Raw genomic sequence first — 11,871 nt, 5'->3', positions numbered from 1 at the left:
TCCATTTCTAGGATGTGGGGCTGATGATCTGGCTTAGGGAATGGAAGCACAGGATTAGCTTGTTTCCTATTATCCTAACTTCTCCCAGCATACCAGAGCTTTTCCTGGAAACCACAAAAAAGAAAAAACAAAACAATAACAACCAAAAACCCATTATGGGATACCTCAACCTCCCCCACAAGTGGAGTCTGGGAATTACATAAAGCCCCTGTGTATTTGGGCATGAAGAAAGAAGCTCATTTAAATATCTGTGACATCAATGGAACAGGCACTGATTAGACAGATGGACAGTGGCATTTTTAGTATAATATGCCTTATAAGCCTGCAGAAAAATCACTCAGCCCACCATGATGTTAGTGACTCATGGGTGTTAATAGTGACAGTTCATAACTCTACCGAGAATACAGCCAATTTCTGCTTATCCACAAATAGATTGTTACTTTGCCAAGTATTTGCACAGCAATCTGTTCCAGCCTTGGCTACCACAGCAGGCCCCAGCTTGGGTGGGGTCAGGGCTATATATAAGGGAATGTGGAGAGCAGGGCTGGGCCTAGAATATAGAGTGAAGGGTAAGGGAGTACTTTCACCCTAACATGCAACTGATTATATTCTTTTTTTTTAAAGAGTTTATTTATTTATTCATGAGACACACACACACACACAGAGAGAGAGAGAGAGAGAGGCAGAGACACAGGCAGAGGGAGAAGCAGGCTCCATGCAGGGAGCCCGATGTGGGACTCGATCCCGGGACTCCAGGATCACGACCTGAGCTGAAGTCAGACGCTTAACCCTAAGCCACCTGGGCTGCCCCACCACTGATTATATTCTAAGGTGAAATGTTACTCATCTGTGTCACCAAATATTTACTGAACACCTGCTACGACTGGGGCACTGTGCAGAGAAGTAGGGATTCAAAAGCTATAAAATAGGATCCCTACTGCAGGAACCTTACACTAGAGTTTAGGACATGAACCATAAACATAAAAACACGTGAGTCAATACTCACTAACAACAATAAATGTTGTTCCAGCCAAGAGAGAGTAGAGAAGAGTAATTTGCATTCTATAGATGTGATAGATGAATCATAGGGCTAAGTGAATTCTCCAGGGAGAAAGGAGAAAGTAATAGAAGAGAGAAATATTTATTAAGCATCTACTACTGATATACTAATGGCTACCATTTGGGAGCATTTAATAATGACAAGTGCTTTTGCCTGTGCTTTTCACTTTATTTTTGCAACCACCATGTGACTAAGTGAATTATTATTCCCATATTATAGTTAACCAAGCATAGTCTCAGGTAAGTAATTACCCCCAAGGTCACATACCCATAAACAGCTGGACAGAACTCACACACACATTTGTCCAACACAGAGTTCATGCTCTTTCTGTTTCACGGTCTGGGCTCACTCTTCTGCATCTCTTCACACTACAAATGGGTCATGTGTAACCTCCATGGCCTTTGCCTTCAAGGAGAAAGCCACATACACAAGATGGTGGAGGGCAAGAAAACGCCAAAAGAAAGGGTGACTGTCCCAGTGTATGGCAGAGATCATTGGTGCAGGGGCGGGGGCGTCTGAGGGGGCACTAGAGAAGATGCCATTGGAAAAGCATCAGGTACTTCCAGGGAGCTCCTCCAGGGAGCTCCCAGAAAAATTCTGGCACAAAATTTGTAAACTACAACAGCCCCTTGAGGATTTTCTTTATTTATCTGATGCTGCACAGCCGGGGACCCAGATTATGTCTCAACAGCAGACAAATGGCCCTGGTGGCCTGACTGATTGTGTACATAAGAGGTGGCTGCCATTCCCAAGGCCCAACCACCCATCTGAGTGATGGCAGCTCTCCAGGGGCAGAGAATGTTCCCCATGCCTATAATGGGCCTCACTAGTGTCAATATTTACAGAGGAACCCAAGGGACAACAGATGGATGGAGGGAACCAAAAGACAGCTACTTCCCCATCTTCATTTTGAAGTGTCTGCTGCAGAACAGAAGGAGTGGTTCAGGGAAAGTGGTGCTCTGCTGTCACCTTGGCAAACTTGATCACCTCCCTCAAACATTTGAGTAACTACCTAGTGAAAGGTGAATAATAAATGGCAGAAATCCAGCAAAGTGCTAGCATTTCCATCTTAAGCTAAAACAAATCCTCTCCCTTCCCCCGACTGTAATTTTCTTCTGTATAATTTTCTAGCAGTACTTGGCAGGTTTGGGACTCACCAGCACATAGTCATTAGCTGTAAAAATGACAGCGATGATACTTAGAGTCCAGGGGGAAGAGAACTGGCCAAGAAAAATCCTGGAGAGTGCCAATATCTAAGTCTGTGTTGTGAAAGGGAGGGCCCTCTGAACTCTGCATGATCATGGATATCCATAAAGAACCAGGACCCAAAAGCATCCTGGGAGTCTGCGGTCCGAGGCAGCAAGAAAATCCAGGAAGAAGACAACTAAAAAATCCCCTGTGTTTGGTACATAGGTCGTGAAGGAACTTCATGTGAAAGTTCTGGTAGAGTGGTGGGGTTCAGAAGACAGAGCCACATGGACTAAGGGGCGAAAGGAGGTGAGGAAGCAGAGACGGAGAAGAGACACGGGTTTTCAGGGAAGTTTGAATATACTAGTAGGGGAAAGTCAAGAGAGGGTAATTTTCTCAAGATGGAAATTATTTGAGTGTGATGAGAGTTTCAGGGGAAAGATCCAGTAGGAAGAGAGAAGTCATCACAGGGATGGAGGAGCTGATGGCAGGATGCTAGTAGATGTTGGAGAGAGAGAGCCTGAAACATGAGTTCCTCAGCCAGACTCTCCAAGTTTTCTCAAGAACCCATAACAATTTAGACTATCTTCTTCCATCTCCCTTTTGGACCTAGTCAAGGACAAGAGGTCCAGGCTGGCCATCTTTGCTGACCTAATCAGTTTACCCCCTAAAAAGTGCGAACAAGATTTACTGTGTACAGATCATTTGCAGTGTTTTCTCACCCCCTACTCTTATGTATAAATTCTTAGCTTAAGAAGGGATTCCTTGGGTAGGACTCACTTGGTGGTGCATGCAACTCTTGATCTCGGGGTAGTGACTTCAAGCTCCACACTGGGTGTAGAGATTATTAAAAAAAGGGGGGGGGATTCTTCCTCATAGGAGGAAACAATTTGCCTACAAAATAATTAATATGCAAACTAATTGTTCTTGAGGGCTTTTTTTTTTTTTAAAGAGTTTATTTATTCATGAGAGACACAGAGAGAGAGAGAGAGAGAGAGGCAGAGGGAGAAGCAGGCTCACTGCGGGGAGCCCGACACCAGACTTGATCCTAGGACCCTTGGATCATGTCCTGAGCAGAAGGCAGATGCTCAACCACTGAGCTGCCCCTTGAGGTATTTTTTTGAGAAGATAAAAGAAAGACAGAGGATGTAGGAGCAAGTGGCGGTAACTGCTGAAGCACGATCCAGAGATGGTGAGATGGGGCAGGGTCAGGGATCCTGACAAGATTGCCTTTCAATAGGAGCAAGGTTCCCCTATGGTCTGAACTGGAAGAAATGTGGGGAGGGTGCATAAACTCGAGGGAGGCATGGGGTAAAGGTTTGAGTGGGACAGGAAGTTAGAGGGCTGTCTCCTGAGAATGAAGAAGCCATGGATACAGGGAATGGTGGCAAATTTAAACTGTTGTTAAAGAGAATGGGCAATGGACCAGACACGGTGTGGGGAGAAAGCACCACGGGGCACCCACACAGACCCAGCTGAGGCAGAAATACAAATGATGACAGTTTGCCTGGCTATGTGACTTCCCCCCACCAGCTGCCCAGGTGTAGAGGGAGGGGAGAGTGGGGTAGGTATTCCCTGGGTGGGTGCAGAGGAAGGATGGGGGGATGGGAGGCAAGGAGTTCAGATAACCACAGGACTTGGGCTGGAACAGGGAAGGGAGAGGCAAGGAGGGTGCACACGGTGGCCCGTGCTCTAGTTAGAACAGAATCCACTCCAGCTGGCTGGAAAAGAGAGGGATATAGATAGCTCAAAAAAAAAAAAAAAATCAGCAAGAGCTGTAAAGACTTGGGCTGAGCACCCAGGAATGACGCCCCCCACACATGGTGGGACTGGCCCATCTTAGGGACTCAGCCTCCACTGTAATCACAAAGCTTTAGCTCAGAGGCCAATCACCATAGCTGCCAACTATAGAATGAAACCCCCTCCCCGCCAGGCTCCCAGGAAAACAGACGGCCCTGCTCTGCCTCCCCTGAATAATCCAGTGTTGCATCGACATCTCCTGTAGGTACATTAGGTTGGTGGGACCTAAGTCACTGCCCCTGCAGCAAGGGAGTGAGGGAGACTGGGAGCTTTCCTGTGTGTTTGGTCTCCCGTCCCCTCTGTGGCCCCATGGGGAAGCTGGTATTCACACCATGGGAAGTGTTCAAGTAGTACAGAAAGAGTCCCAGCTGTCTACTAGCAGGTATGTCAAGGCTACCACAGCCTACGTCGTACCTCTGGGAATATTTTCTTAAATGCCCCTCTGAGCACACGCTGTGTGAGCATGGCTTGGCAAGGTCTGTTCTTTTATGAGAAGATAAAGGTGCTCCTGCTTCCTGCAGGGACACTGCCCTGCCTCTGTGCACAGGTGCAGTAAGCTTACCAAGCAAAGTGCAGGGTAGGCTTCAGCCCCCACCCACCTCCTCAAGTGCCAGATTCTGTGTGGTCTGGCAAGGGCACAGTAGTTTGCGACAGCTCAGGAGCCTACTGGCCAGGCAGAGCTGGAGGGGCCCAGGGCCAAGCAGTCTGCACAAAGTCAGAGGGCATTGTAGGTGGGAAGGAGACTGAGGGAGAGCCAGGCATTCTGGCATTCTGGTGACAGCATGAAACCCAGGGGTCTGAGAGTTCTGGGCTGGAGCTGCTACTGTGGGAATAAGTTCCTGTGGTGGTGGTGGTGGGGGCGGAGTACAGGGGAGCTAAGAGGCTTTGATATTGAGGAAGCTGTTTGAGAGGCAAATCACCTATGGGGATGTTAAAATTTGAGATGGACGAAGAGGAAGAAGGGAGCCGGAGCCAGATTCTAAAGTTGTCCACAAGACAGTTATAGGGGGACAGGGGGTGACACACCCAAGAGGACAAGAAGAAAGTAATAACTTTAAGCACGAAGGGCTTCATGTAAGGGTGGGAGCAGCAGCTGGGAGCTAACAAATAACCACAGATCCCCAGCTCTCCATTCCTGGCCCCTTGCTCCATGAGACAATGATGTGTTCATTTAAGCAAATAATGGACCTCAGGCTGCCATAACAAAGTACAACAGACTGGGGGGTGTAAATAAAAGAAACTTATTTCTCATAGTTCTGGAGGCTGGAAGTCCAAGATCAAGTTGCCAGCATGATTAGGTTCTGGAGAGAGCCCTCTTCTTGTCTTGGAGATGGCTGCCCTCTCCCTGTGTCCTCACTTGACAGAAAAGAAGACAAGCTTTCTGGTGTTTCTTCCTATAATGGCACTAACCTCATCATGAGGGCCTTACCCTCATGACCTCATCTAGCCCTAATCACCCCCAAAGACCCCATCTCCAATATGGCCTTCCACTGGGGGTCGGCATATATGAATTTGGTGGGGCAGGGGGAGGGGACACCACCTGTAGCACTCAGTCCAAAGTACTTCATTATTTGTGAACAAAAGAAAATCCTTATTCTCACATAGTTTATATTCTAATGGAGGGAGGCAGACAACACATACACATACATACACATACACATACACAATATGTTAGGATAATAAGTGCTATAAGAAACCCTAGGGGGGATCCCTGGGTGGCTCAGCAGTTTAGCGCCTGCCTTCGGCCCAGGGTGTGATCCTGGAGTCCCAGGATAGAGTCCCACATCGGGCTTCCTGCATGGAGCCTGCTTCTTCCTCTGCCTGTGTCTCTGCCTCTCTCTCTCCTCTCATGAATAAATAAATAAAATCTTTAAAAAAAAGAAGAAAAGAAGAAACCCTAGGTTAGTAGGGTGATGGAGAGCCAGGACATTACTGTATCTGGAATGGATATAGAAGGGAGTTAGACATGGAATATCTGGTGAAAGTGTGTTACAGCCTGAGAGGGCAGGGCACGTGCAAAGGCCCTGAGGCAAGATGGGGTTTGACCTGTGAAACTGGAGGAACAAGAAAAAAAGAAGTAGGATTTGTTGTCATTGGAGTATAACAGCAGGCAATCACATGGAGACATTGTAAGGGCTTCAATTCTTGCTCTGAGTCAGGTGGAAAGCTACTTAGGTTAAGGGGAGATCAATTACTTGGTCAGGAAATAGAAGACTGGAAAACCAATAGTGGAGGAAGCTCCATGTGTGGTGTTCCTTAGGGGAGAGGCAGGTTGCAAAGAAGAGAGGGGTGGAGGAAGAGTGGTTTGACAAAGTTGAGCAGAGAGGTGAGGGTCCAGGGTGGGGGGGGGAGCAGGGTGAGGAAGGAGGATGCGAAAACAGGAGATGGGGGGTGGGTTTGCCTGGAAACCTAAGATCAATGGGGCAAGGGGACACCGGACCAAGATGCCCCAGGCAGGATGGGGTCAGGAGTCACAAGTGTATGAAGAGCTACCTAGAGTCTGCAGAGGGCAGAAAGAGCTGTGGCATATCATGGAAGCCACCAGAGGTGACTGAAGTTTTCCAGGTGGCAGAAGGTCAGCGAGACACGGGGACGCTGGGACATCTTCCCCCATGGGTGGGATGGCATCCTGGAGAGCCGGCAGAGTCCAAGGTGCTTTCTGGCCAACATCTGTCTCCCGGTAAATTTTGGGAAGAAAGTGTAGGGAAAGACGGAACCCCAGAGAGCAGTCCAGCCCAGGAAAAGCCCCCACCCTGTGGGATTGTGGGATCAGCAGCATGGGCCTGAAGGTCCTAAAGGCAGGGTAGCAGTGAGGGGGAGCATGCCCGCAGAAAGGGAAAGGAGGAAGAGGACAGGCTGGCCCTGGAACACTCCCTCCTTTGCAATGTCCCCCCTGGTGACCCCAGACCTGCAGCGAAGAGGCCCCGGATCATGGAGCAAAAATAAATAAATAAAAGCTACAAAGTTGGTCTAATCAAGAGTCACTTTCCATAGCCTCGTTTGCAAATTTGCAATTCAGTTGCTTCTTTGGCAAAAGGCCCCGTGCAGCTGTTCCACCCAGCGAGCCCTTGCCAGGTGAACCAGGGGGCCGTGCAAGATGCCTCGCAGCTGCCAGCCTGACTACTACGGGGCTCAGTTTCCCCCCTCTCCAGACTGGCTCCCTGAGTCCAGGCTGTAAGGCCGGCATCATGCAGGGGGACAGGTGAGGCAGGAGGCCCCAGTTGCAAGCACAGAGCGCTGCCTTTCCTTGTCCTTCCTTTCCTGGTTAAAGCAACACACAAAGCGTTCTTTGATCTGAGCCCGCTGCCAGCTCTGGAAGGGCTGTGTTTGTCACAGCTCCAAAAAAGAGCAGGAGGTTACTTAGCTATGGATGAATAATAATTGGGCATTTGTCTAACAGCTATTGTACTGATGAATAATTAAAATTTTTATTACAATTGAGGGCAAAAATCACCCTACCCACATGGATGGTCTGTCAGCTGTGCCAGGAGAAATGCAGGTAGTGGAAGAGAACCTTCTGAGTTTGAAAAGTAAAGCCACGATGATGATGAAGAAGCCTGGGCAAAAAGCTGGGGATCCCCAGAGAAGTGACAGGAGAAGTGGACCCAAACACAGAGGCCTTTTCCTTTGTATTCCTTTTCAGGATATAATAAGATCAGTCAGGTGGAGTCAGACCCGGGGCTTGCAAGTGGCTGAAACAGCTAGGGAAAATTGCAAGTGACAACCAGGAGGCACCAGAGATAAAGAGCAACAGATAATGACTCGGCTGGACACATATCCTTCTGTCACAGCCGATGCTGGAGACTTTGATGATGATGGAGAGGGGACAGCTGGAGTATGACGGGGAAAATGCTGAACTCAGGAGTCAGAAACCCACCTCCCCCACACCCGCCAGAGGTCGAGGAGGTGGCTGCTTCTTGGCTATGACCTTGGGCAAGCTCACCAAACCTCCACAGACATCTCCTTCTACATCTGTAAGATGGGGATAATACTGCCTTGTCATGTGTTGCCCGAGGATTGCATGAGATCATGTAAATGAGAATATTTGGTAATATTGGCAAATGCCGAGTAATGATAACTCAAAAATCAGACGTAAAGGCAACTGTGTCCGAACAGCCTAAGAGTTGGGATAGGTTGAGTGAATTAGGATTCAGGAATAATGGGAAAGAAAATCTGTGCTATTTGGTTTGGATATGAAATTACCAATGGAATTGCATGGAATCCAACTTAAAATACATTGTGCAAGGTAAATAAATATCCCTTTAGTTATAAATAGCATTTTATTTTTCTCTGACTTGTCAATAGTACAGTATACTTAAAAGGAAGCCATGAAACATTAATTATTTTGATGGGAGAGTAGGTATGGAATTCATACATCCACCAATAAATATATTCATGCTGTGAGAGGTGACCACGGGGAGGAGGGACTATTTTTGAGAGCATGTTCTATGCAGTAGAACCTTGACACCCCCTGAGAGATAAATCCCAAGAATGCCCTGACTCCTCAGATATGTAAGGATAATAGAGCATAGAGGTAGTGGCTTCATCATCCTCCATGCTTACAATCCATGATTCAAGTTCGTGATGAAAACCAAAAGTGGGGGAATCCCTGGGTGGCTTAGCGGTTTAGCGCCTGCCTTCAGCCCAGGGCGTGATCCTGGAGTCCCCGGATTGAGTCCCACGTCCGGCTCCTTGCATGGAGCCTGCTTCTCCCTCTGCCTCTCTCTCTCTCATAAATAAATAAAATCTTATTTTTCTTAAATCTTAAAAAAAAAAAAAAGAAAGAAAGAAAACCAAAAGGGCTAAATGTTTAAAGGCTGAGCATCCATCACGCATTATCTCCTCTAATCCTCATAACGCTCCTGTGTTCCCCATTTTACACAGAATGCAATGAAGCCTTCAAGGGGTTTAAGTAACTAGCCCAAGGTCCCAAGGCTTTTAATGCAGAGAACCAGGATGGAAGCTTTATTTATCTCTTCAGAGCCATCGAAGCATTCACTATAATATTCTCCTTCATAGTTCATAGGGGAATCCAACATGGACCACAACAAAGTCCCTTTCCCTTTAACCCTCTGGGAGGGATAATAGTACACCAAGTTAATTCAGCAAGTGTTTGTTGGGTACTTCTGTTCAAGGCACTAGGGATCCATAGATAAACAAGAGAGACAAAGCTCTGTTCTTGGGAGCAACTATGAAGTGAGCACCATGGGCCTGGAGGCCTCAATGCTGGAGGCCTTGCAGGGCCCCTCACCAGCTCTTGGTTCTGGATCCCCTTAGATTTCTGCCACTGGATGTCTTGCTTACAGCTGCCACCCCAGCGACTGCCTCAAGTGTCCAGAAACTGGTGGACACACGGAAACAGAACAGGGATCTGACGGCAGAATCCTGGCAGTTCTGGCTTCACCATTACTAAGCCTGTGATCTTCTTCCTGTAAGTCCTTCAACCACCAAATCAGTCTCTGATTATAAATGGGGATGTTGTTGAGTGCAAAGGACTGGGGGAACACTGTCCAGTAGTGCCTTGAAAAATCATACTAAGTGCAAGCTAGCTTTTATTATCCTTGTGTGTTTCTGCTAATCAGACCCAGGACAGGTCGTGTTTTCATCCGTCCGTGAGGCTCCGTGGACAAATCTTTGCATGTTCCAAAGTGCTCCTCTGTTGCCTGAAGGAGTGTCTTCGGTGGTTCCGGCCTCGGTGGGAAGTGATGTTGCAGAAGGTGAGGGGCCACCAGGAAAAGGAAGTGCCAGGCATCTTTCCGCGCCACCTCCTTCTTTCCATCTCTTCTTGGGCATGGATGCATGTAACAGATGTTGAAGTTTGTGTAATTCCAATTAACAAAGAGCAGGCTGGGAGGAGGAGAGATTTTTTTAAACTTTTTCTGGAACTGCTCAAGTATTTGGCTCCCCGGACACCGCAGGTGCTGCCATTCTGTGTGGGACTCTGCCCTCACCCTGCCTCTGAATGACTCTGTGGCTTGACCACTGAGCTCCACGGGTCGAGAATGCTGCTTCATCCCACAGAGCAACAAAGCAGCTGCCGCCTGACCAGCCAAATGGGCCTGGACATCTGGCTGGTGTCCTTCCAAAGGACTCCATCCTGAGCCATCCTCAAGCACAATACTCCAACCTTCCATTGTGGACTCTGGCCAGGTCTGCGTGTCTGACCATTAGCAGCCAGCTGCTGAGCTCCCGATGAGACAGGTCATGAACAATTGGCTGGTATCTCAGTCCTTTCAACAACCAGATCGGATGTGTCAGATGAGCAGTCAGATTTATTTTCCCGGCTCTAAACTCTTGTGTCTCAAGGAAAGAAATAGAGCCAAACCCTGAAAGTAAATTTGGGGTGTTGTAGAAATGTGGTCTTCACTGAGATGTATTTCTTCTTTCTTTGCTATCTCAAGTTACTCAAAGAACTTAGGCAGTTTGCCCACGGGTACCCAGGAATGAGCATCCAATTACATTTCACTGAATCCAGAGTCTTCTAAAGTTCAAGAACAGTTCTGGTTGGCTCATCTGCATATGCATATGCAATGTCCCTGCAGTAGCGTGGTGGGGAGACTGTGATATTCACACTCTCTACCTTCCCACTCGGGTCCTGTGGGATGGTTGGGAGAGGGAACAGTGCTATGAGAACAGGGGAGAGAGCCCCTCTAGTTCAGAGAATCCGTCCACCACCCTTGGAGCTAGACCTTCTTGTAAAAACTCCTCCCAGAGGCAAACTGAAACTACTCATGACATCATTGATAAGGAGCCTCCCAGCTTGGTCTGTTTAAAGTTGGATTCTCACTAGAGGCAGCCTTGCATCCTGATATACATTCTATTATCTGAAGGAGAAAAAAAAACAACAACACTTTCTTATATTGAAATGAAGCCAGCTTTTCTAGAACTTTCTTCCACTGGTCCATTAGATATGCCAGATTTGTATCAAACCTTCAGAAAATATGAGGGGCCAAAAGATGAGGAACAGGTGCCTCTGTTCTTCCTGCCAGATCCTCCTCCTAATCTATCCCCACTGAGGTGTTTTAGCTTGTTTTCTGACTTGTTTTAAAAAGTCAGATACTCCAACTCACATCCTGATTAACTATAAAAGGCTTTCTCCAGTGGACCTCTTTTCCTGTGTCCCCTCATCTGTCCTCCTGAATATCACACAACCCTCCAACCACTCTGCAGTATCCAGCACATGCACACGCTCCAGAGAATTCGAGGCAAAGGCTCGAGTGTGAACAAGGAAAAGGTGGTTGAGGCTGCTTCCCTATTCTTAATAGGAACAAAATAAAACCCACAAGGATGAGCTTTGTGCTTTGTGTTTTCCAGTGGTGGGATCATGTGGCTCAATCCAGGCATCGATCCATGGCTTTTACTGCTCTCCAAAATGGTTTGTGCAAACCTGTCAACATTACTTTAAATAAAATGCACAGGTAGGGATCCCTGGGTGGCGCAGCGGTTTAGCGCCTGCCTTCGGCCCAGGGCGCGATCCTGGAGACCCGGGATCGAATCCCACATCGGGCTCCCGGTGCATGGAACCTGCTTCTCCCTCTGCCTATGTCTCTGCCTCTCTCTCTCTCTCTGTGTGACTATCATAAATAAATAAAAATTAAAAAAAAATGCACAGGTATATTCTACTGACATGAACTGTCATCAAAAAATCTTCCCGTTGGGGTGCCTGGGTGGTTCAGTTGGATAAGAGTCCAACTCTTGATTTCAGCTCTGGTTCATGATCTCAGAGTCATAAGATTGAGCCCCACATCAGGCTCCCCACTCAGCGGGGAGTCTGCTGGTCTCCCTCCTCCTTTCCCTCGGCCCCTCCCTCTGCTCACACATGC

At 47.7% G+C, this 11,871-nt stretch overlaps 1 long non-coding RNA gene across 10 annotated transcripts in view; it reads right to left on the bottom strand.

The window, feature by feature from the left end:
* Positions 1–8,309: 8,309 nt before the first annotated feature.
* The window catches only part of LOC140617484 (uncharacterized), a 66,881-nt gene continuing 63,319 nt past the window's right edge, over positions 8,310–11,871 (bottom strand). For all 10 annotated transcript variants that reach the window (XR_012017709.1, XR_012017708.1, XR_012017716.1 and 7 more), the window contains one exon: positions 8,310–10,872. This is a non-coding gene — a long non-coding RNA (uncharacterized lncRNA). The remainder of the gene's footprint in view (positions 10,873–11,871) is intronic.

Source organism: Canis lupus, chromosome 25 (assembly GCF_048164855.1).
Source record: "Canis lupus baileyi chromosome 25, mCanLup2.hap1, whole genome shotgun sequence".
Taxonomy (NCBI): Eukaryota; Metazoa; Chordata; class Mammalia; order Carnivora; family Canidae; genus Canis; species Canis lupus.
Note: the sequence above shows the minus strand (reverse complement) of the source record. Positions and strands in the feature narration are given on the sequence as shown.